The 27417-nt window shown below is 37.4% G+C and overlaps 1 pseudogene; it reads left to right on the top strand.

Moving 5' to 3' along the window:
* The first annotated feature begins 15071 nt into the window (after positions 1-15071).
* On the top strand, positions 15072-16340 carry LOC104106874 (uncharacterized; annotated as a pseudogene).
* The last annotated feature ends 11077 nt before the right edge of the window (positions 16341-27417 follow it).

The raw sequence follows: 27417 nt of genomic DNA, 5'->3' as shown, positions 1-27417 counted from the left end.
GGCAGATATTGTATTATCATTACACTCCTTAGTAGATGCTCATACACTTGTGACACCAGGTCTTAGGATATTGTAGAAGTTGTTTGTGGTTTTGCTTAGCATTTACACACTTTTATTATCTATTCTTTTTAAATTGTAAGTTTTCATGATTTTAATGCGTTGATTTCTTTATCTAATAAAATTCACGATTTTGAAAATAATAAAATGCATAATTAAGTTGGTAGTTCACTGTTGGCTTGCCTAACTGTGACGTTGGGCACCATCACGACCTATAGTGGGTTTTGGGTCGTGACAATAATGGTCTACACGAAAGCGAAAACACTGTCGTGAACACGATTCTAAACCAACCTGACCCTTCGCGAACATAGGAATAACTACGCGATCGCATAGGCTTAAAGTCTGACTCTCCAGTTGACCACTCAACTACAGGAACGTGTGAACCTTAATGCGATTGCGATGACCTAAGACCTCAATGATTCACGAACGAGTACCAAATATCGCTAATGCGATGAATAACTTCCACCATCCACCAAACAACCCTTCGCAATCGCGGACCTCCCTTCGCGATCGCGTACAAGGAACCCAGATACAAAACATTCCGCAGTTCAACAAGTCCAAAATGAGTCAAACATGATCCGAATCACACCTGAGGCCCCCGGGACCCCATCCAAACATACCAATAGATCCTAAAATACTATACGAACTTAGTCGAAGACTCAAATCACATCAAACAATATCGAAATCACGAATCGCACCCCAATTCAAGCCTAATGAACTTATGAACTTCTAGTTTCTAAAACTAATGCTGAATCATACCAAACCAACTCCAATTGACCTCAAAGTTTGCACACAAGTCATAAATGACACAACAGACCTATTCTAACTCCCAAACCAAAATCCGAACCCGATAACAATAAAGTCAACTCTCAATCAAACTTTTCAACCTTCCAAACCTTCAACTTTCCAACTTTCGCTAATTTAAGCCAAAGCAACCTACATACCTCCAAATCAACATCCGGACATATGCCTAAGTTCAAAGTCACTATACGAAGCTTTCGGGACCATCAAAACTCCATTCTAGAGTCGTATACACAAAATTCAAACTCCGATCAACTTTTTCAACTTAAGCCTTCAACCTTGGGACTAAGTGTCCCCATTTCACTCCGAAACATTCTCGGAACCCAACCAACCACCCCGACAAGTCACATAACTACTAACAAACGTATAATAAGCAATAAATAGGGCAAAGAAGCTATAATACTCAAAACGACCGGCCGAGTCGTTACACCATCACCCATTGCTCATTTGCTTTGCAAGGTTGAGGGGCAAAACAGGTGCATGTAATGTCAACAAGCCTCTGATGGAACACGGGAAGACATTCAGGGACCATTTTCAGCAATATACAACTTTCCAAGAGCAAATTCTTCGTAATAAACTCGACATAGTACCGTTCCTGGCATTGCAATAACAAGAACCAGTGTTGGTCATAGTTGTTCTCATCTTCCAAAGGATTGTCATGCGCGAATTTAGAGCTCATTTTTAGCTTATGGTACCTGTAATCAAAGTATTGGAGTGAAAATAAGGTATGGCTATGAAATACATTGCAAAATGAGTCAAATATGCTAAAGAAATGATTGGTACAGTCGAAACCGAGCCTTAGAATAAATTTCAGATTTTTCAAGTTAGGAAAGTCAAGCCTCTAATTGCGACAATTTCAACGCAATTGCGAAGGTAGCAGACACCTTCAGAAATTGGAATTGCGAAACAATCATTGCAAATGCAAAAATTTCTAGGTCTAATGATTTTTGCAATTGCGGTACCCCCTTCGCAAATGCGAAGCATTGCAAATTCGAAGAAGCTATCGCAATTGCGGTGCCATCGTCCCCAGAAGCCCTTCAAACCCAGAATATTTCAGCCCCAAATGTTTTGATCAAAGGCATGTTTTCAGAGAACCCTATCCGTTTTTAGGCACAATTTCATGTAATAAACTTCACACACAACCACGAATTGAAGAAATTTCAATGATTCGGCCTAGAATCTCATTCGAGCCTTTCATCGAACACATAGTAAGCACACAAAATCACTCCTATTTTAACAAATTTATGGGTATTCATACTTCCCCATTTTTCAAGCAAAGAAAGAAGCTCACACTCTCAACCAATCCTCACCTAGAAATTACAAAACATTTGAGCTATTTTCAAACAATTCCGTAAAGAAGAAAAGGGCCACTTTGAAACCTAGTTTTTGAGAGTAAAAGGAGAGAAGAAGAAGAAGAGGATGTTACAAATCATAAAGAGTACAAATATTAAGCGTTAATACCTTGAGTCTTAAATATAAGGGTTAAAATTGATGGGATTTGAAAGTATGGAGAGAAGGAGAAAATATTTCGTTAGTTGAGAGCACCCAAGTTTTTCTTGACTTTTGCCCAGAAAGAAGCAATTTCCCGTTTAAGACCCCTAATGTCGCAATTGCTACCCCTTGCTCGTAATTGTGAGAAGAAAAAAATCAACAGAGGTCACAATTGCGACAAATTCTTCAATTTTGCGACAAATCAGGCGTTCGCAAATGCGAACATATATTAGCAAATGCGATATCTAAGCATGGACCTGCTATTTCCTCATTGCTAAATATCCCCACTTGTTGTCTCAAACACTTCCAAACTTCCTGCAACTTATTAGATTGATAAAAAATAATAAAATAAACTATTCTAAACAGAAAAATTAAAAAACAAAATGAAAATGTTAAAAATAACTAAAAAGTTGAAAACGATGGGTTGCCTCCCACTAAGCGCCCCATTTAATGTCGTGGCATGATGTAAGTCAACTTTATAACTTTTCTCTCCACTTTGAGGATATGAATTGGGCACCCAACTTGGAATCAAGTTTGTGACCACGAGCGGCGGGGGATGGTAAGTATATGATAAAGCCAAACTTTAAATTCTTCATGTTGTATTTCTTGGCTTTCTTTTGAGGAATGTCAGTTTGCATTTTTAAACTTTCAAATTGCAAGAAGTATGGGCTCTTGTCTTTCTTATTTCCACTCCCATATGGATTCACACGACTTAATTCCCATATCACATGAAATTCCAAAGTTAAAAAATGCTTGGAATGTGATATCAAACCTTCAAATTGTAACTCTTTCCGGGGTTTGACATCCTTTTTATCCCCCGAACTAGAGTCAATTTCAACCATATTTTCAACTACATCGGTTGACTCTAATTCCATATTTTTTTTGGCATCACCAACAAGCATGGAGTCGGTTGGCGGAAGTTCAATTATTGATTCCTCAAAATAAAGCTCAATTTCTTCCTCGAAGTTGGACTTTTCTTGAGCTCTTTTCACACTCTCAAGTTGGTGGGCATAATGAGCCTCAACCAATATTTTTATTTGATCTTCCAAGGTGCGGATAGTATTATCATTTTGATTTAGTGCTTGTTTCAAGTTCTCAAGTGCCAAGTTTTGCTTTTCCTCATTTTCAAGAATGGCCTCCAACATGAGCATTAACTTCTCATTTTGAGCATTTGAGAGTTCTTCTTGATTATGATCAAGTGCCAAAGAAGAATTTTCGGCGTCAACCTCTAAGGAAGGTTCTTGGTTATCATTCACTTCCGAGGATTTTTGGACCTATAAAGCTTCAAGTATTTCTCCCATTTGCGAGTTTACCTTTTAAGCGCCAAATCATTTTGGAGACTATTTTCCAAAAGCTCCTCCAAGGCTTTTTTCTCTTTGTTTCCTCCTTCAAGTACACATCCTATCATGAGCTTGAACTCTCCATTTTGACTATGCTCAATTTCTTCCACTTCCATATTCCTATAATTGTTATCACCAGAAGTAGAATCATCATAGCGGGGGTTTGGGGAAGGGGCAGACAAATAAGAATAATTAGCCCAATGGCCATTTTGACTACCACACTTATCCCAAATAATCCACTCATGGGTTTGATATTGTGCACACAATCCACCATTGTGAGAATTTAAATAATTTTGCTATGAGTGTGGTCCTCCACAATAAGGATAAGTGTCATCAAAGTATGAACAACTACCATCCGATAAATTTTTATTATGTGATACCATCATTCAAAACTACGAAAATACACAAGAAGACAAACAAGAAAATAAAAAAAATAAGAAAATAATTACATAAATATTCACAAGTTTAGACCAAAGCACGTACACTTATTTCTCAAACAACCTAAATGAGCCAAATTGTTCCCCGTCAATGGCGTCAATTTTGATGACGTCCAAATTCACAACTAAAAATTAAATAGACACAGTTGCATGCAATATAATATACCCAAATATAAGTTAGGGTCGAATTTCACGAAGAACAATATGTACGCGATTATGCAATATAAGAGAATTATCGCTTATTATGCTAAGCCGAACACTTAAAAGGGTTTTGAGAAAATATTTATGTCTTAATGCGAAAATGTAAACTAATCTAGAAAACGAGTATAATGATCAATGGCTACAAGCATAGATACACGAGTAATTACACTCAAGTAACGATCCAATGTATTTCGGTATTTTATAAATATGAGCGAGTTTATATTAGTTAGCCTCGGATAATAATTCTTTATTAGCTTCTTTCAAAGGCTAACATGACTCCCTAATTGAATTATCCCTAAAACAATTAAGAGAATTAAGTACATCCGATTTGGCTACAAGCAGTTCAATCCTATCCCTAGGTAAAATCTATAAAATGAGGGTTAACGCCTCAAGTTCTTGTTAATTAATCTTTTCCAACCCCAAATTATCTTTTTCAAAATTGATCCGAAGTTAATGGGCGAGTCCTAGGGTTAGCTAATGCCTTTGAAAATATTTACAAACAAGAATAATTAAAAAAACAATAACTCACTTTAATATCTAATGAAAATCATTCAATACATAAGCACAACAAGATATTTAATCCACACTTTAAATATGAATAATCCCATAAACAAAATTCAAGTGTTTGAAAAACTACTACACACTAAGATATTCAAAACAAAGCAGGAAAATGAAGAAATGAGTAAATATGGGTAAGACGTTCTCAACCAAAAGCTTCAAATCTTCAAGACCCAAGTATGTGTGTAAGAATCCTAGCTCCAACGCTTGTTTCTCTAAGTCCAAAAACTGAAAATAAGCCAAAGATGTATGCCCAAATGAGCTAGATCGTGTATTAAAGGTTTTGGGAGCAAAAAAAGTGAAATTACATAAGTGTCCAGAACTTAAGCGCGATATTCGCATTTGCGAAGGAAGGCTCGCAATTGCGAACCTTGACTATACTGTTGACTATCACATTTGCGATCTGGAAGTTCACATTTGCGAACTAGGCACTGTGCACTTACTTTCGCATTTGCGAAGGTTGACTTGTCTGGTTGACTTCGCATTTGCAATACTATAATCGCAATTGCGACTTCTGCTGAAATAACTAAGGCTTCGCATTTGCGAACAGAAGCTCGCATTTGCGATATCTGAGGCCATTTTGCAGTGACTTGTTTTCACTTGGTTTCTTTACCGATCACTTCTAAATCACATAAACCTATAAAATAGAATTAAATGCCATTGAATACACTATTTTATCAAGCAAATATAGTAAAAATCTAAGATTAAAGAAGAGATAAGTTGGTAAAATTCCAACTTATCAACAGGTCCAAGTAGACAGGTTGATGGGCCTCCCTAGTAGTATATCCAGCTAAGCAGTGGTGTGAAAAACTCCATTCTTCCTAGAGTTGTTGTAGTGTGTCAATATGCTATGCGATCTATGTATTTTGGTATGACGGGGACCTATCCCGATCTTCTTGTCCTATATGATGATCTTAGAGGCTTGTAGATTTGGGTTGTATGTCTTGTTATCATGAAGGGCCTTGCCGGCCTCTCTGTTGGTCAGTTGACCCATATAGTGGACTTGTCAGCCTTATGTATGTATAAATGTTTTGGGCTGCTCCCCCCTCCCCCCTCCCCCACCCTTTTAGGCTATATGATCAGATGGCCTTTTTGATGGTCATTGTTTGGCCTTATAGGCCTTATACGAGTGATTATCATTCTATTTATGGATTAGATATGCCACGCCCTTGTTGGCCCAATCTTCTATATGTTCAGAGTATGAATTCACATGTGGTTCGCTCGGACCAGTAAGGCACGGGATGGTGCCGGCCTCACCCCCTAAGGTTGGGTTGTGACATTATACCATTTGCCTCAAGTGTCATTTTGTCAATAAATTTTAAAAAGATATTCTTATAAAATAATATGACACTTCATATGTTACAAAATTTTGAGCACATGGTGACATCCGCATCCTCTTGTCCCCACAAGTACGAACACATATTTACAAATTATTTTATGTATTAACTCGAAACATACTTTTTGAGAAAATCCTTCAAGAATAGTAAGTTTAATAAACTTATCTCGATTCGCTCCAAATTGCTCTCCGACGCTCTAACGTCCTCAGAACGTCCGACATATGCTCCAATACATCTTAATGTAGTAAAACTATATATTATAATATATACATGTCATTAACAGCTCATAATCTAATTATTCAATTCATTCGGCTACTTATCACTCAGGCTTAAGGTTGTTAAAATCCCAATTCATCCATCCCAGGTCAAATTCTTAGTTAAATATTTTATCAAACACCTAAGGTGCTCTAGTGTTACCAACCTCCATAAATGATAATTTTTTGGCCTATCAACCATCTCTCATGTTAATAATGAATTATTAATATCCATATGGTTATCGTTATCGACCATTAGTAACCCTCCATCCAACAAACAACATCAGTATATTCATTACTACCAACCATCATTCACCATTTTCTTTAACAGGATCTTTAGTGGCAATATATATATTTATTCTTATCACTTCCACTACTCATCAATAACATTTAAACACACATTTATATTCAATAAATAAGTTAGAAGTGATAAAAATTACCTTTGAATAAGAACCTTAAAGGTTTCCTTTTTGACTTCGTGAAAGATTTTGAAGAAACTAGCAAATTCAATAGTGTCTTAGTGTTAATAATACAATGAACCTTAAGTAACATTAAGAATATCGTGGGAACTCACCTTGGTTGGTGGATAGAAATTCTTGATCAGGTTTTCCTCCATAGCTCTCCAATCTTAGCCAAATATGTGGAAAGATAACATTTCCATACAAAGGGACTATTTGTAAAACAAGCAGATGGTTGCAGCCCTAGGACTCACGGTTGCAACACCATATGACATCCTTAGTCTCGTACTAAGTGCACGTGCGATACTTGACAACTCTCTCACGTTCTTGCACAACTTGCTCATAATTTTGCTATGCCAAGTCAGTCTAAAATACTACACTCAAGATCGCTAAGGAAATATTAGATAAGAAAGACAAGGGAAGTTTGCCAAAGAAGCTTTTGTATTTTAGAGAACTTGATTGTTTTGCTTGGTGAGTTACAGATAAACGACTCTTTTATATATTAGTATCCAAGGGGCTAGTCATTAAATATTAATTGCTGCACAAGTCCTTAATATTTACAAGATAAGAGTTTTTTCTAGAATTCTCTACAAGGCTAGAAGATTACAAGGACTTTCCTGATAAATCCATAAGAATCTAGGGTCCTCCAAGGGAAATATCTATATTTTTCTAGAATCTTCCCACAAGTGCTAGCCTTCCTCCTATGTATGCCTCCAAGTGGCATGAATATATGCCAAATGGCTCTTATGTTGTATGATGAGATAGCGGGTTATCATACTCTCTCCTACTTAAGATTGCAATGACCGTGGCCCAATGCTACTGCATAAACTCTCGGATCTTATCTTTGAATTTCCACATGTCTTCATATCGTTTACACGTGGCCTCCTCCAGTGATTGCCCCTTTTAATGGATGAGGAACATGGCAACGACTTTTTGCCCTTGTTTTTGCCTGGATTGGTAATCAATGATAGCCTCAATATCTCGATCATGTGAGGCAGTAATAGTAATAGGCATGTGACTTAATTGGCCTATACGAGGATCATCCTTATCTTCATGGTATGGCTTAAGCATGCCGGCATTGAACACAAGGTAGATCTTAAGATGTGGTGGAATATCAAGCTTGTATAAGATATTGCCACTTTCGCTATGATCGTAAATGTCACCTCTTACTTGCGAATCAAATTTTGATGCATGGCCCATAGTGTTATCTCGTGTTAAACTTCACCATGACCATGTCCCCAACTCTAGAGTCTGTGAGATGTCGCTTGCGGTCTGCAAACTTCTTCATTTTCTTAGTTGCCTTGTCCAAGTAGGACTTAGCAGTGTCAAGCTGCTCTTACCATCCTTTAGCCATATGATGAGCCCCCAAAATCTTCCCCTCGAACGCTATAGGTAGTAAAGGTAGAGTCTGTCTATTGGCCTATGGCTAGATCAAATGGTGTCTACCCCGTGGACTCACTCCGATGCAAGTTATAAGAGAATTGGGCTATGTACAAGAGTCTTTCTCAATCATTCTGATGTGCACTAACATAATGCCTCAAGTAAAACTCCTATAAGGCATTGACCCATTTAATTTGTCCATCCGTTTGCAAGTGGAAACTAGTGGAGAAGTGCAGCTCTATGCCAAGTATATCGAACAACTCCCTCCAAACGTTTCTCGTAAAGAGAGGGTCCTATCACTGAGGATATACCTTGGTAAGCCCCAATAATTTACCATGTTCATAAAGAATAGCTTGGCAGTATCCTTGGTTGTGCAACGTGGTGAGGCGGGCATGAAAGTGGCATACTTAGAAAATCTATCCACGACCCCCAAAATAGTGCAATAACTGTCGGACGTTGGTAGACAAGTGATAACGTCTATAGTCATGTTCTCTCATGGATGCTCCACAACTGGTAGTGGCTCCCAAAATTGCTCTGGGTTGTTGTTTCTGAACCTTGTCATGTTGGCATACCAACAAGTTTGCTTATAACACTTTATGTCATCTCGCATGCGGCCAATAGTAAACTGACTCAACCAAGGCCCTAGTGCGATATTGGCCTGGATGATCAGCCGATATTGTGTCATGACTCTCCCTTATGATCCACCGTCTAGTATCTACAAACTTAGGCATGTAGACCCGCCGACCCATGATAAGCAATAGGCTGTCTTCTACCCAAAAATGTCTCGTCATGCACTGGGTGGATAACTCCATAAGCTATTTGGCTGCTGGATAAGGTTGCATGCCTTCTTTTATAGCCTCACCAATGTCCTAGCTTGCTGAAGTGATGGAAGAAATCTCGGCTTTCCTTCTCAAGGCATCGGATACAACGTTACCTTTTGCCCGGCTTATACTCCAACACGTCACTAAACTCGGCCAAGAAATATTGCCACATAGATTATTTTGGTGTGACTTTCTTCTGCGTATGAAAGGATCTAGTAGCCATATTGTCGATCTTGACCACGAATCTCGACTCGAGCAAATAATGTCTCCAGGTACAAAGGTATTGCACAATGACAGCCATCTCCTTTTCATGCATCGTGTAATGCTGCTCCGTCTTGTTCTACTTGTGGCTCTCGAACGGTATCGGATGCCTATCCTGCATCAAAGCACCCCAATGGCAAAATCTTAGGCATCTGTATGCACCTTAAACGTCTTGGAAAAGTCAGGTAATGCAAATACTGGCTCCTCTATTACAGCTGCCTTAAGGCCTTCAAACGCCTTTTGACAGTGCTCCGTCCAAACCCATGGCTTGATTTTATTTAGTAACTTAGTCAATGGTGTGTCCTTGGATAAGTAGCCATTGATGAACCGACGATAGTAGTTAATAATACCTAGGAAGGATCTCAACTCAGTTACCTTGGTAGGTGTTTCCCACTCCTAGATAGCCTGTACCTTAGCCTAGTCCATGCGTAGCTCACCATTGCTAATGACATGGCCCAATAAGTGCACCTTATATTGTGCAAACTCACACTTCTCCCTCGTGATGTATAACTCATTCTCCCGTAATACTTGAAAAACGTTTCTTAAGTGCTTCATGTTCTCTCCAAGGTGTTGTTGTAGATGACTAAGTCGTCTAGGTAGTCTCTGAGAGGTACAATACAACAATGTTGATCTTGGCCTCGTCATCCCTCACTTTGGCGTGCCTGAAGTATTTCTCCAAGTTCCATAGGAAGTTCTCCACTTTTTGTGCATCACGAACATCTTTGAACACCAAGGGTTTTGGAGCCTCGATCTTGGCCTCCATCGTCATAACAATATTGCTAGTTGCCTCGGTCATGCCAGCGCAACATGCTCCTCGAGTAACTCTATCTTTGTCTTCATGTCATTGATAGTACTCAACGCCTTCATAAATCTAGACTCCAAGGCAGTGATGGTTTGCCTTAGCTCCATCTCAGTCTATGTACGTCCCTCCAAGTCATTTCAAATACTCGCAATCTTCTCAAGAGTGTGCCCCTCAAGAATGCTAGGGGTGCCTTCTACCTTCCCCAAGCATTAGCCAAAGATTTTCATGGCATCCATCCCTGTATTCACCTTCATAACCCACTCTTTACCGAGCGAGACATCATTGGGTTGGACCTCTACTTCATCCTCGCTCGCCTCAATGGGAGATGGTTCTTGTGATGAAAGCCCTTCATTTGACATAACCTCGAGCGACACCTTCTGACTCTTGTTGATGGCATTCCTCTTTTTGTTACGGTCCTTCTTGCCAACAGTATTTTGGATGACGTTTGTGTGTTGACAACGTTAATTTCTTCGGTGTTCGCCATTCCGTTAGTTGCAACCTTGCTATGATACGACGTTATCATGTCCTTAGTCTTGAACTAAGCGCACATGCGATATTTAACAACTCACTCACGTTCTTGCACAACTTGCTCACGATCTTGCTATGCCAAGTCCGCCTAAAATACTACACTCAAATTGCTAAGAGAATGCTAGATAAAAAAGACAAGAGAATTCTGGTAAAGAAGCTTTTGTATCGTAGAGAACTTGATTGTTTTGCTTGGTGAGTTACAAATGAATGACCCCTTTTATATACTAGTCTCCAAGGGGCTATTGTGTAAATAGCAATTATTGCATAAGTCTTTTATATTTACAAGATAAGGGCTTTCTCTAGAATTTTTTACAAGGTTAGAAGATTTCAAATACTTTCCTAGTAAATCCATAAGGATCTTGGGTCTTCCATATGGCATCAATATATGGTAAATGACACCTCTATGGCATGATGACATAGTAGGCCTCACAACGAGGCCTGAAAACTGAAGCTTCTTGTTTCGGCTCATGGCTGCAATGACAAAACTTAGCGCTATAGTGATAACCTTGGGCAAGAATCCTGTCGATCAATTCCTTTTTCCTTCACAAAACTTCTCTTATGCAGCATAAAGAAACGTTGCTTAAGCCCTGAACTCCTTCAACTTTGTCAACCTCCAAAATTGATATTTTTAAGTACGGAAAAGGGCCAGAATTACTCCTGAAGTATTGGAATTGATACAAAATTGTCCTCCGTCCACCTATTTGAATAAAAATATCCATACTGTTATTTTTTTGGCTCAACATTACCCTTATTACTAACAGAAAATTCATTAAAAATAAATAAATAATATTCACGTGTCACCGTCCCATTGGTCTAACATAAACCCCAACCCATAACCCGCCCAGATATTGACCCGCCCCAATTTTAAAACATAACTCTCTCTCTCTCTCTCTCTCTCTCTTTAAAACATAACTCTCTCTCTCTCTCTCTCTCTCTCTCTCTCTCTCTCTCTCTCTCTTCGCTATTTCATTTTAGTGAGCATTTACTTACGAGTGTATGTCTACTATTATTCATGAGGCAAACTCAAAATTGAGTTCTCTATTAGAATTATTTTTATGGAAGATGGAAGGAATTGTCATATTCTTCTTAATGCAAAAAGTTTAGATTCTTTTTGTTTATGCAAGGGGTATTCTTTATTTTATAATTTTTTTTATTTGAAATTTGTGGGGGGTTACTTCACTATTTTTTGTCATTCCTCTGTGAAAATTTGAGGATTTGTTTTTCAATTTTTTCATTGTTTAAGTGATGTGTATTTCTATTTTTATTTATTTCACTATTTATTCAATTAATATCTAAGCTTTTCTACTCCGTGTAACGGGTATTGTGCAATTATCACATTTCATACACATTGGGTTCATATGATGTACTAATAATAGTTAACAATTTTTTTTAGATAATTTCTTCAGTATTTATTTTCTTATTTTGATTGTTATCATGAATTCAATTTTTTCGATTAGATTATTGTGTTAAGTCTAGTAAAAAAAGAATTTTCTATTCATAATTTGCAAATGAGATAGGCTACTGTGTACGTTTCTATTTCCGGCGGAATTCCGCCCAAGTAGCGACAAGGCGGATATATATATATATATATATATATATATATATATATATATATATATATATATAGAGAGAGAGAGAGAGAGAGAGAGAGAGAGAGAGAGAGAGAGAGAGAGAGAGAGAGCTGTGTGTTAAAATCGGAGCGGGTCAATATTCGGACGGGTTAAGGGTGAGTTTAGTTATATTTTTGTTGAAGTTTAAGTTAGGCCAATGGAACGGTGACACGTGGATATTAATTAAATATCCCTCCCCTCTCCCCCCCCCCACAGAATTTTCTGTTAGTAATAAGGGTAATGTTGAGCCAAAAAAATAACGGTAGGGGCATTTTTATTCAAATAGGTGGACGAAGGCCATTTTTGTATCAATTTCGATACTTCAGGAGCAGTTTTGGCCCTTTTCCGTTTTAAGTATTCCCACATACTTATATGTACTTATACACTTCTAAATTATTGTGTAAATATTTTTATACACTCCACAATATTACTTTTCAGTTTCTAATATTTAAAATGTAAACTTGAAGACTTTTTATATTTTTAAAATTTTATTTTTTCAAATGCAACTGTATTTTTACCAACATAGAACTGCTATCTCTGTTAAGCAACAATAGATATATCAATTCAACATCTATCAAATATTTGAGTCAATATCACTCTTCTGTGGTAATGTTCTTGATGTCTCAGTCAAAAAGCAGTTAATCAGTTTACTCATTTGATTGATATAATAAAAATAAATGCTAAAACAATATAAATGAGGATAAACTATGTTCTTTTAGCGCATATTTCCAACAATATATAGATGACTAATTTTTGAAATAACAATCCTTGTTGGAACACTCCTCCAAACAAGTCTCTCTTTGCTTGTCATTTACATCAAATTTAGAACACTTACCCAAAGCACAGCCAATCTTACAATAGTAAATTTGATATTGCCCATTCACAGGTACAACACAGTGATTTATACAGTCATTGAAACATTCTTGATCATTGCCACACTTTGCCTGGCATTAATGAATGCATCTTTGTACATCAGTTTCCCCTTCTGCAGCAAAACACATCATCAATATGATTGCAATTCCCAAGCCCAGCTTCATGTTTGCTGTTTTTTCCATTTCTTGTGTAATTTGTATTTCAAACTTCTTCTTGTTTTCTATCTGAGAAATTGATTTGATGGTGATGTTAATCTGTCATGTTTAAATAGAATGATATAACTGGATTATGGAAATAAGATTCTTGGAGAAAATCTAACTAACTATACACAACAATTATCATGTTACTTAAATGACTAGAACATAATTATTTTCGGACTAATTATACACCACATTTATCATGTTACTTAAAATGACTAGAATATAATCCAATGACTTTAATTTTTATACTTTTTTTAATTTTGACTAATAGAGTAACTTTAAGGATATTTTTCTCGAAGTATTTTCTGTCCATTCGATATGGAGTTTTGTCAAAATCAATAGAAAAAAATAAGATAATTTGCTAACAATAAGGGTATGAATAACTAAAAAATAATAATAATGGTCCCTAATAGTCGGGATAAGTTCAAAGTAGTACCTTTGATCTTCAGAGATACTCCCTCCATTTTAATTTAGATGAGTTAGTTTGACTCGGCACGGAATTTAAGAAAAAATAATAAGACTTTTGAAACTTGTGGTCTTAAAAGTTTAAGGGGTAAAAACTTTGTGGGGCCGTAAGATTTGTATGGTTATAAAAGCTTCTCATTAAGAGTAAAATTGGTAAAATAAAGAGTTTAAAGTTGAATTATTTTCAAATTTAAAAATGTGTCATTTATTTTGGAACAGACTAAAAAAGAAAGTATCTTATCTTGTCTAATTTAAAATGGAGGAAGTATTCAATAACTCTGATTCGTAAATGCTAAAATGAAAAAGAACTGAAGTTTTCATTTCTTAGAGAAACTCCAACCTTGTCCCCAAAATGGGAAAATTTCACTCCAACCCTCCCCCGTTTTTATCCCCAAAATGGGGAGTAAATAACGTCTCCCCAAATTTGGGGACACACTATTCATCTCCCCATTTACTATTTCCCATTAAAATATTATTATTTTTATTAATTAGTCTTTTAATTTATCTTTTTATATATACTTAATTATGTTTATATAATATATTTACCTAATTAATTTTTCATCTTAACTTTGACATATAATTTTGAAAAATTAATTATCGTGCATCTATTTTTTTTATGTAAATTTGGTAGTTAATTTTATTATGAGTTATAATTGTATGAAAAAGATATAACCATCATAAAAAAAATAAAAGGTGCAAATATAAAATATTTGGTGTTGCTAAAATTGAAATACATTAAAATTGAAAATACATTAAAATTGAAAATACATTAAAATTAGAAATACATTAAAATTGAAAATACATTAAATTAAAATACATTAAAATTGAAACTACGTTAAATAGCATAATAATTTAGTAGCGAGACATGTCGTTTTCAGGTACACAAAAATTATTATAGTACTGAGTGAATGTAGCAGATGATTATTGTGGTTGTGACTGTTGTGGTTGTTGACTTCTTTTATACATTATTTGTTGTTGTTCTTGCCGGAAATATTCACGACGAACTGGATCCAAAATAGAATCAACATCCATGGACATAATTTTACGATCATATTTCAATTCTTTTAGTCTTACTTTTTCTCTTTCAATGTCATTTGTTTCTTTTTGTCTCTCAGTTGCACTATTCATTGCCTCAACAATTTGATTATTTTGTGATTCGACTATCTTCATATAACCATCATCGATTTTTCTCTCCAGATGAACAATTATGTATTGCAGTGTTTGCACGATCAAAATAATGATGCTATCAGAGTTGGCTCTGTTCCTGGTCATGTGGTAATCAATCGAGATCGTGAAGGTGCTGATAATAATTTATTTCTGGATTATTTTTCAAAAAATCCACACTATAATGATTGCCAGTTTCGTCGTAGATATCAGATGTCCCGTAATTTGTTCCTCCGAATAGTTGATGAAGTTAAATTCATGATATGTACTTTGTACAACGCGCCGATGTCATGGGTAGATTTGGATTATCTACTCTACAAAAAATTACAGTCATGTTTAGAATGCTGGCATACGGTTTGCCAGCGGATGCCACTGATGAATATGTGAAAATTGGAGAGTCGACTGCAATTGAGAGCCTGAAGAGATTTTGCCGAGCTGTCATAGAGGTTTTTGGCGAGCAGTATTTGAGATCACCAACACCTAACGATGTTGCAAGGCTTCTGCACATCGGTGAACAACGTGGCTTTCCAGGAATGCTAGGCAGTCTAGACTGCATGCATTGAAATGGAAAAATTGTCCAACAGCATGGGCTAGACAATATGCAGGTCGTAGTAGATCCCCAACAATTATTCTTGAAGTTGTGGCTGATCATGACCTTTTGATATGGCATGCATATTTTAGTATGCCCGGCACCAATAATGACATTAATATTTTAGAGTCATCACATTTATTTTCTGATCTTGCTGCAGGTACTGCTCCTCCCGCCCATTATGTTATTCAAGGACAAGAATATAATATGGGTTATTATTTAGCTGACGGTATATATCCAAAATGGTCAACCCTTATACAAATTATTCGTGAGCCACATTCGGCAAAGAAGAAATATTTTGCGATGAAACAAGAATCATGTCGAAAAGATGTTGAACGTGCATTCGGAGTTTTGCAACAACGTTTTGCAATTGTTGCAGGACCGTCACGTTTTTGGCAAAAAGAAGTGCTACATGATATAATGACTACATGTATTATATTGCACAACATGATAATCGAGAATGAGCGTAATCTTATTGCATCAATTCAAGATGATTTGGAAGGTCCACCTCCAACAGTAGAAATGGAAGTAGATAAAAATCAACGATTTCAAGAATTTTTAGCTCGACATAGAAGAATTAAGGACAAAGATGCTCATTTTGCACTTCGTAATGCATTAATAAATTATTTATGGGAGAATACTAGAGGTTGAAGTTGAATATTTATGTAGTATTTCGAATGAATTTTATCGTTATGTAATATGTATTTAATTAATCTTGTATTGCAATGATTTCACTTTTATTTGAATTATTAGTTAATCTATAATAATTGCTTACAAATTATATTATTTAAAATTTTATGAAATTGTTTTAATGGAAACTACAAATTAATGAAAATAAAAGATGGAATTTGTTTAATGGAAATTAAAAAATAAAATTGAAATAAAAAACAATAATATAATATAGAAGAGAGAGAAAATATAAAAAAGAATATTCTCTTTTAGGGGAAAAAAATGAGGGAATGGTTTTGTCACGACCCGAAATTCCCACCTTCGGACCGTGATGGCGCCTAACATTTCACTTACTAGGCAAGCCAACGTTAGAATAATATTAACTAATTTTTAAATAATTTTTAAATTATTAATAATCAAAGAAACAAATGCGGAAGCAAAATTTGAAATATAGTGAATAATCCATAAAAATAATTGTATCTAAATACCATCCTAGAATTGGTATCACAAGTGCACGAGCTTCTAAAATAATACAAATAAAGGTCTGAATAAAATGAAGCTGTCTGAAAATAAACACACAGCTAAAGTAAAATAGACGGGGACTTCAGAACTGCGGACGCCATACAGTTATACCTCACGTCGTCTCCGAGTAGCTTAAATCCGAGCAAGTCTATGGCACGCCGCTGGGACCAACTCTGAAATCTGCACAAGAAGTGCAGAGTGTAGTATCAGTACAACCGACCACATGTACTGGTAAGTGCTGATCAATTCTGTTGAAGCGTGAACCCCCGCTCTCACAATATATTCACATTCGGTTCTGTTGCAGCGTGCAACCCGCTCTCACAATATATTCATATTCAGTTCTGTTGCAGCGTGCAACCCGCTCAATCTGATCCCCCAATACATACATACATATATATATATATATATATATATATGTCGACTTTTAAATAAGTCTGTTGCGGCATGCAACCCGATCATCCAATATGGACTTTTAATAAGTCTGTTGCGACGTGCAACCCGATCCTCCAATATGGACTTTTAATAAGTCTGTTACGGCGTGCAACCCGATCCTCCAATATGGACTTTTAATAAGTCTGTTGCGACGTCTAACCCGATCCTCCAATATATTCACTATAATTAATTCTATTGCGGCGTGCAACCCGATACTCTAATATATTCATTATAATCAATCCTGTTGCGGCGTGCAACCCGCTCCTCCAACATATTCATTTACCAATTCTTATAGAAGAATTTCCCCAATAAATACAACAATTAATATAAAATTATAAGACAACAAGCATACAATAGTTATGATTTAATTACGAAACATACAAAGGCAAATAGTAAATTATTATAGAAATCAAAGAGAAAATAGGTAATTTAATATTTAATATGCTAAATGTCAAATAACAATTAAGACACATAATTCAAATAGCATGTAACAATTAATGCAAGAATTTCAAGAATTAATATTTGACAAAGAATAGGAGAGAAATAATTATTATAATAATTAATTCATGATTTAAAATAATTTATAATTTTTCAAGTAATAAGGCAAACAATTAATTTGACAACGTATAGACATTCGTCACCTCGCTTATACGTCGTTCAATTGCAATTCACATTACAATTAATTTAAAGGTTCTATTCCCTCAAGTCAAGGTTAACCGCGACACTTACCTCGCTTTGTAAATTCCAATCAATTACTCAACCACAACTTTTCCTTTTAAATTTATCTCTGAAAGCTTCAAATCTATTCACAAACAATTCAATATACTCAATACGAATTATAGGAATTACTTCCATATGAATTTACTAATTTTTCGGATAAAATCCAAAATTTATTAAAATATTCGGCAGTGGGACCCAAGTCTCAAATCTCGGAAAAACTTACGAAATTTGAACACCCATTCCGAGATGAGTCCGGATATACAATTAGTTTTGGAATCCGACCTCAAATTGAGGTCTAAATCCTCAAATTTCGAAATTCCTAAGTTCTACCCAAAAATCCTAATTTCACCATAAAAATTCTAGATTTTAGGTTGAAATCTTGTTATAAGATGTAAAAGATTGAAATAAAAGAGTTAGGAATCACTTACCTATGATTTGGGAAAGATTTGGTATTTGGAAAATCGCCTCTTAAGGTTTAAGGTTTTGAAAATATGAAGAATAAATGAAAAATCCCGTCTAATCCCCTTTTACTCAGCTGCAGGTGTCGCAATTGCGACCTGAGCTTTGCAAATGCGAAGCTCGCAATTGCGAAGGAACAATCGTAATTGCGATGCCCTTCACAATCCCGCTGCCTTCGCAAATGCGAGGAAAGTATCATATTTGCGACCACTGAACCGCGCAAATGCGAGTAAATGTTTGCATTTGCGAACCTACCCTTCCCAGACTCCCTTTGCAATTGCGAAGGTAACCTCGCAAATGCGAGAACTGCTGGCCCAGGCTTCTGATCACATTTGTGATGAAAGCCTCGCAATTGCGGACCCTGTTATGTTCGCATTTGCGATGCCTGATCTCGCAATTGCGAGATCAGAGGCCTGCAATAGGTTCATTTATACCAGCAAAATTTATAAGTTCAAAACATCCCGTGGCCTATCCGAAGCTCACCCGAGCCCTCGGGGCTCCAAACCAAACATGCACATAAGTCTAAAAATATCATACGAACTTGCTCGCGAGATCAAATCGCCAAAACAATATCTAAAACTACGAATTTAACACCAAATCAAATAAAATTCTAAAGAACACTTTAAAATTCATATCTTCTCAATTGGACGTCTGAATCACGTCAAATCAACTCCGTTTCTCACCAAATTTCACAGACAAGTCTTAAATATCATAATGAACCTATACCGGGCTCCGAAACCAAAATACGGACCCGATACTAACAATGCCAAATATCAATCAATTCTTAAAAACAAATAATTTCCAGACTTTTAATTTTTATCAAAAATTCATAACTCAAGCTAGGGACCTCCGAATTCAATTTCGGGCATACGCCCATGTCCCATAATTCGATACGGACCTACCGAGACCATCAAAGCACGGATCCAGGCCCGTTTACCAAAACATGTTGACCGAAGTGAACAAAAATTAACTTTTAAGGCAAAAATTCTTATTTTCATTAGTTTTCAACGTTAACACTTTCCGGAAACCTGCCCGGACTACGCACGTAAATCGAGGAGGGTAAAAATAAGATTTGTAAGGCTTAAGAGCTCAGATTCGAGTTCTAAAATATAAGATGACCTTTTGGGTCATCACATTCTCCACCTCTAAAACAATCGTTTATCCTCGAACGGACATAGAAAAGTACATGGGATGGTAAAAAGGTGGGGATATCTACTCTGCATATCGGACTCGGACTCCCAAGTAGCCGTCTCAATAGGCTGACCTCTCCATTGCACTCGAACTGAAGGGTAACTCTTTGATCTCAACTAGCGAACTTGCCGGCATAGAATTGCCACCGGCTCCTCCTCGTAAGTCAAATCCTTGTCCAACTGGACAAAGCTGAAATTTAACACATGGGATGGATCACCATGATATTTTCGGAGCATAGACACATGGAACACCGGATAAACCGCTGATAAACTAGGTAGTAATGCAAGCCTGTAGGCTACTTCACCACCCCTTTAAGAATTTCAAAAGGTCCGATATACCTAGGGATCAACTTGCCCTTCTTTCCGAACCTCATTACACCTTTCCTAGGTGAAACCCAGAGCAATATTCTTTCTCCAACCACGAATGCAATATCACGAAATTTACGATCGGCATAACTCTTTTGCCTATACTGAGCTGTGCGAAGTCGATCCTGAATAATCTTGACCTTATCCAAGGCATCCTGTACCAAATCGGTACCCAACAACTGAGCCTCTCCCGGTTCAAACCAACCAACTGGCGATCGGTATCGCCTTTCGTATAATGCCTCATATGGAGCCATCTGAATGCTCGACTGGTAGCTATTATTATAAGCAAACTCCGCAAGTGGCAAGAAATGATCCCAAGAACCTCCAAAGTCTATAACACAAGCGCGGAGCATATCTTCCAATATCTGAATAGTGCGCTCTGATTGTCCGTCTGTCTGTGGATGAAATGTTGTACTCAACTCCACCCGCGTGCCTAACTCATGCTGTACAACCCTCCAGAAATGTGAGGTAAACTGCGTACCTCGATCTGAAATAACAGACACGGGCACCCCGTGAAGGCGGACAATCTCACGAATGTAAATTTCAGCTAACCTCTCTGAAGAATAGGTAACTACCACTAGAATGAAATGTGCTAACTTGGTCAACCTGTCCACAATGACCCAAACTATGTCAAATTTTCTCTGAGTCCGTGGGAGCCCAACAACAAAATCCATAGTGATACGCTCCCACTTCCACTCACGAATTTCTAACTTCTGAAGTAAACCACCAGGTCTCTGATGCTCGCACTTAACTTGCTGACAATTCAGACACCGAGCTACATATGCAACTATATCCTTTTTCATTCTCCTCCACCAATAATGTTGCAGCAAATCTTGATATATTTTGGCGGTACCTGAATGAATAGAATACCTGGAACTGTGTGCTTCTTCAAGAATTAATTCACGAAGCCCATCTACATTAGGCACACAAATACGACCTTGCATTCGCAAAACTCCATCTTCCCCCACAGCAACCTGTTTGGCATCACCGTGCCGCACCGTGTCCTTAAGGACAAGTAAATGAGGATCATCATACTACCTTTCTCTGATGCGCTCATATAAAGAAGTCCAGCGACTGTGCAAGCTAGAACCCGACTGGGTTCTGAAATATCTAACCTCACAAATTGATTAGCCAAAGTCTGAACATTTGCAACTAATGGCCTCTCACTAATCGGAATATACGCAAGACTGCCCATACTCACAGCCTTTCTACTCAAAGCATCAGCCACCACATTGGCCTTTCCGGAGTGATACAAAATGGTGATATCATAGTCTTTCAAAAACTCCAACCATCTTCTCTGCCTCAAATTAAGATTTTTTTATTTGAACAGATACTGAAGGCTACGATGATCAGTAAATACCTCACACGAGACACCGTAGAGGTAATGCCTCCAAATCTTCAGCGCATAAACAATGCCTGCCAATTCTAAGTCATGAACAGAATAATTCTTCTCGTGAACTTTCAACTGCCGCGACACATATGCAATTACCTTGCCATCTTGCATTAATACTGCACCAAGCCCAATGTGAGATGCGTCATAATATACTGCATACGATCCTGAACATGTGGGTAATACCAACACTGGCGCCGTAGTCAAAGCGGTCTTGAGCTTCTGAAAGCTCAACTCACACTTGTCTGACCATCTGAATGGGACACCCTTCTGGGTCAATCTGGTCTTAATAGTTGATCATGATCAATTATAGAATCGTCAATTAACTTCATGTTAACAAAAGTCTCGTTTCAAACCTTCACAATACTAATAACGAGATGCGAGGCATGAAGACCTCATAATTATTTACCCGAATTAACGAGTCACATTTAACGCCACCTGGGCGGGCACCTACCTCGTAGGTTACAACTCAATATTACAACACGAATTTGGCAAGTATGCACAGAGAATTTCATACAAAAAAGTTTCAAATAAGCCTAGCAGGCATGACTCCCTATTAGTACTATAGTACAAATTTAATTTTCACAAGGGAGAATTTAAACACAAGAATTTTTATCACAAGGATCTCGTCCTTATATAACTTCCACCGCAGCTCATAGCCCGGTTTAAATATATCAATTTATTTTAAAATGCGAGGACCTCGGCCTCAGTTCTGAATCACAAGTAATATGCACATCTTGCCAATCGAAACTTTCCATTTTCTCCTTTTAAATAACTTTCGTTAAACAAAATCACAACACATAAATAGGGCATATAATTCACAATTTGTAATTAATTATCTGGAAATACATCAAAACATACCGAAATAAGTACTAGAAAGGCACCTTTAGTCTCACAGATCTTATTAGAGTCCATCATGGAATGATAGGTGTAGTTATCTCCATAAAACCTCCCAACATAAGTAAACACATAAGTAGATTATAGAATTACGAAGCTCACTCATTAGTGGAGCACAATAGGAAGACTCGTCTTGATACTCAGAACCGAATCAAGTTAAGGAAAATATTCCTTTATTTTAAATCGAGGTCGTACCTATAATGACACTATCTGATGTAACGACCTCCACCATACCATAAAACAAATATAACAACGTCTGGGTCTCCACCTCTAGGACGCCTTCTACCCGCCTGTCCTCTACCCTTAACTGATCGTGTGAGTGGTGTAGTAACTGTAATGGGGCACGTAGCCTGAGTGCTTTGATGAAATATGCCTCTCCCAAGTTTGGGACAATTTTATCATGATGTGCCTAGTATCGCCGTATTCATAACTTTGTGGTTTTGGCTGCTCATATTGAGTCTGTGCCAGATAACTGGGATAACCATTGTAGGAAACTCATGTCAGTGGTGCATTAAAAGAACTTACTGGAGCACCTCGATTAATCCGATGTGCGAACTGGGCTGGCCGACTACCCGAGCCCCCGCCATAATGATTTATACTCACAGAGTAGAATCCACTAAATCCCCCAGAACCTCGAGACGTCTTGGTCTCCTTAGTTTCCTTTTTTTCCTTACCCCTAACACGTTCTAATATCTTGGCAATTTCTACCACCAGTGGAAATGAAGTATCAGTCTGTAGCTCCCGAGTCATACAAAATTTTACGATCATAATTAAGTCCTTTAATGAGTCTGTGGACTCGCTCTCTGGCTGTAGGAAGCAAAGTAGGAATATGACGGGCTAACTTATTGAACCTGATGGCACATTATGACACTGTCATGGTGACCTGACGCAATCGTTCAAACCCTATGCACCATGAATTACGGAGAGTCCGGGAAACAAACTCTTTCAAAAGTATTTCTGAGAACCGAGCCAAGTGGGCGGTGTTGTATTGGCTGGTCTGCCCTCTTCATAGGCTTGCCACAGACACCTGTGGAGAATTATCTCTCCCAAGGCCAATTTCTTCTTTTGTTATGCTGACTCAATACTGTTGAGCTGACCCATTTTTTAACATACTCTTCGATTCTTCTTTGGGGTAAACTTTATCCCTATTTATATACAATGATCACAAAACTAGAGCTCCATACAGACAATTCTTAGTCCACAATCTCGTCAACCACTGTACTTCCTCCGAAGCACCCCAAAATCCGCAACCGTGACGTCCATGCTGAGTAGACCTTCTGTAAATTTAATGTTATTTCTTTAACTCCTTTGGTACTGAAGTATAAGATTATTACGGAGGCGGACATACCGCAAGTCCCAACCTTATTCTCTATAAGATCTCAGGCCTTAAACACATGTAAATTTTGAGAGAACCTTTCAGTACCACATATATACATTTCAGGCCAAAACTGATATAACAAATGACTCGCAATCCATTCATTGATAGTGGACTCCCCCACTCGGCATGAAGTCATAGTTCACCACGTCTGATGGTCCACAATATTAACCTTCACAACTCGTATAAATCAACCAGATGCCAAGGTACGTTGCACCCCCCACATTATTCACTAGGTGATCTCTTTATACGTCTGCATCTTCAGTCGGAATCACACGTTGAGGCAATATTTGAGCATCTCTAGCTCCCTCGTAGTTCATCTGCGGCATCACGAACCGTCGACGCACAACTGATACCGAGTGCGCAATGTCATACACGAGTAGATACAAAGGAATGTGAGATATAGGTTTCAAGCAAAATCAATGCCGCACGATAAGGAATGAAAGAGGTGGTATTGTTCCTAAACTTCATAGTATGTGAGAGATAAGTACAGACGTCTCCGTATCGATCTTTCAGACTCTACTAAGCTTGCTCGTGACTCGTGAGACCTATGTAACCAAGTGCTCTGATACCAACTGTCACGATCCAAAATTCCCACCTTCGGACCGTGATGACGCCTAATATTTCACTTGCTAGGCAAGCCAACGTTAGAATAATATCAACCAATTTTTAAATAATTTTTAAATTATTAATAATCAAAGAAACAAATGCGGAAGCAAAGTTTGAAATATAGTGAATAATCCATAAAAACAGCGGTGTCTAAATACCATCCCAGAATTGGTATCACAAGTGCACGAGCTTCTAGAATAATACAAATAAATATCTGAATAAAATGAAGTTGTCTGGAAATAAACACACAGCTAAAGTAAAATAGATGGGGACTTCAGAACTGCGGACGCCATGCAGTTATACCTCAAGTCTCCTCCTAGTAGCTGAAATCCGAGCAAGTCTATGGCACGCCGCTGGGACCAACTCTGAAATCTGCACAAGAAGTGCAGAGTGTAGTATCAGTACAACCGACCCCATGTACTGGTAAGTGCTGAGCCTAACCTCGACGAAGTAGTGACGAGGCTAAGGCGGTTTACTTACATTAACCTGTACGCAATATTAGTAACAACAACAATAATAGAAATAAATCAGGTAACTCATTTATAATGATTGAAGCCAACTCAGCAGTTATAACCAATTATCATTTCCATCAATTATGTTGCAGCGTGCAACCCACTCTCACAATATATTCACATTCAATTCTGTTATAGCGTGCAACCTGCTCTCACAATATATTCACATTCGGTTCTGTTGCAGCGTGCAACCCGCTCTCACAATATATTCACATTCAATTCTGTTGCAGCGTGCAACCCGCTCTCACAATATATTTATTTTAATCAAGTCTGTTGCGGCGTGCAACCCGATCCCCCAATATGTATGTATATATATATATATATGTATGTATGTCGACTTTTAAATAAGTCTGTTGCGGCGTGCAACCCGATCCTCCAATATGGACTTTTAATAAGTCTGTTGCGGCGTACAACCCGATCCTCCAATATGGACTTTTAATAAGTCTGTAGCGGCATGCAACCCGATCCTCCAATATATTCATTACAATTAATTCTGTTGCGGCGTGCAACCCGATCCTCCAATATATTCATTATAATCAATCCCGTTGCGGCGTGCAACCCGCTTCTCCAACATATTCATTTACCAATTCTTATAGAAGAATTTTTCCAATAAATGCAACAATTAAAGTAAAATTATAAGACAACAAGCATACAATAATTATGATTTAATTACGAAACAAACAAAGGCAAATAGCAAATTATAATAGAAATCAGAGAGAAAATAGGCAATTTAATATTTAATATGCTAAATGTCAAATAACAATTAAGACACATAATTCAAATAGCATGTAACAATTAATGCAGAAATTCAAGAATTAATATTTGACAAAGAATAGGAGAGAAATAGTTATTATAATAATTAATTCATGATTTAAAACAATTTATGATTTTTCAAGTAATAAGGCAAACAATTAATTTGACGACGTATAGACACTCGTCACCTCGTCTATACGTCGTTCACATGCAATTCACATAACAATTAATTTAAGGGTTCTATTCCCTCAAGTCAAGGTTAACCGCGATACTTACCTCGCTTTGCAAATTCCAATCAATTACTCAACCACAACTTTTCCTTTTAAATTTGTCTCTGAAAGCTTCAAATCTATTCACAAACAATTCAATATACTCAATACGAATCATAGAAATTACTTCCATATGAATTTACTAATTTTTCGGATAAAATCCGAAATTCATTAAAATATTCGACAGTGGGACCCACGTCTCAAATCTCGAAAAAACTTACGAAATCCGAACACCCATTCCGAGACGAGTCCAGATATACAATTAGTTTTGGAATCCGACCTCAAATTGGAGTCTAAATCCTTAAATTTCGAAATTCCTAAGTTCTACCCAAAAATCATAATTTCACCATAAAAATTCTAGATTCTAGGTTGAAATCTTGTTATAAGATGTAAAAGATTGAAAGAAAAGAGTTAGGAATCACTTACCTATGATTTGGGGAAGATTTGGTGTTTGGAAAATCGCCTCCTAAGGTTTAGGGTTTTGAAAATATGAAGAATAAATAAAAAATCCCGTCTAAACCCCTTTTACTCAGCTGCAGGTGTCGCAATTGCGACATGAGCTTTGCAAATGCGAAGCTCGCAATTGCGAAGGAACAATCGCAATTGCGATGCCCTTCACAATCCCCATGCCTTCGCAAATGCGAGGAAAGTGTCGCATTTGCGACCACTGAACCTCGCAAATGCGAGTAAATATTCACATTTGCGAGATTCCCTTCACAATTGCGAAGGTAACCTCGCAAATGCGAGAACTGCTGGCCCAGGCTTCTGATCGCATTTGCGATGAAAGCCTCGCAATTGCGGACCCTGTTATGTTCGCATTTGCGATGCCTGATCTCGCAATTGCGAGATCAGAGGCCTACAATAGGTTCATTTATACCAGCAAAATTTATAAGTTCAAAACATCCCGTGGCCTATCCGAAACTCACCCGAGCCCTCGGGAATCCAAATCAAACATGCACACAAGTCTAAAAACATCATACGAACTTGCTCGCGCGATTAAATCGCCAAAAAAATACCTAGAACTACGAATTTAACACCAAATCAAATGAAATTCTAAAGAACACTTTAAAATTCATATCTTCTCAATTGGACGTCCGAATCACGTCAAATCAACTCCGTTTCTCACCAAATTTCACAGACAAGTCTTAAATATCATAATGAACCTGTACCGGGCTCCGGAACCAAAATGCGGACCCGATACTAACAATGCCAAATATCAATCAATTCTTAAAAACAAATAATTTTCAGACTTTTAATTTTCATAAAAAATTCATAACTCAAGCTAGGGACCTCCGAATTCAATTTCGGGCATACGCCCATGTCCCATAATTCGATACGGACCTACCGGGACCGTCAAAACACAGTTCCAGGCCCGTTTACCAAAAATGTTGACCGAAGTCAACAAAAATCAACTTTTTAGGTAATTTTTTTTATTTTTATTAGTTTTCAACGCAAACGCTTTCCGAAAACCTGTTTGGAATGCGCACGCAAATCGAGAAGGATAAAAATGAGATTTATAAGGCTTAAGAGCTCAGATTCGAATTCTAAAACATAAGACGAGCTTTTGGGTCATCACATGTTCCTGTGTTTCTGTGTAGATGCCCTTTAAGGGTTTCTGTGTAGGCCT

This window comes from Nicotiana tomentosiformis, chromosome 9 (genome assembly GCF_000390325.3).
Source record: "Nicotiana tomentosiformis chromosome 9, ASM39032v3, whole genome shotgun sequence".
Taxonomy (NCBI): Eukaryota; Viridiplantae; Streptophyta; class Magnoliopsida; order Solanales; family Solanaceae; genus Nicotiana; species Nicotiana tomentosiformis.
Note: the sequence above shows the minus strand (reverse complement) of the source record. Positions and strands in the feature narration are given on the sequence as shown.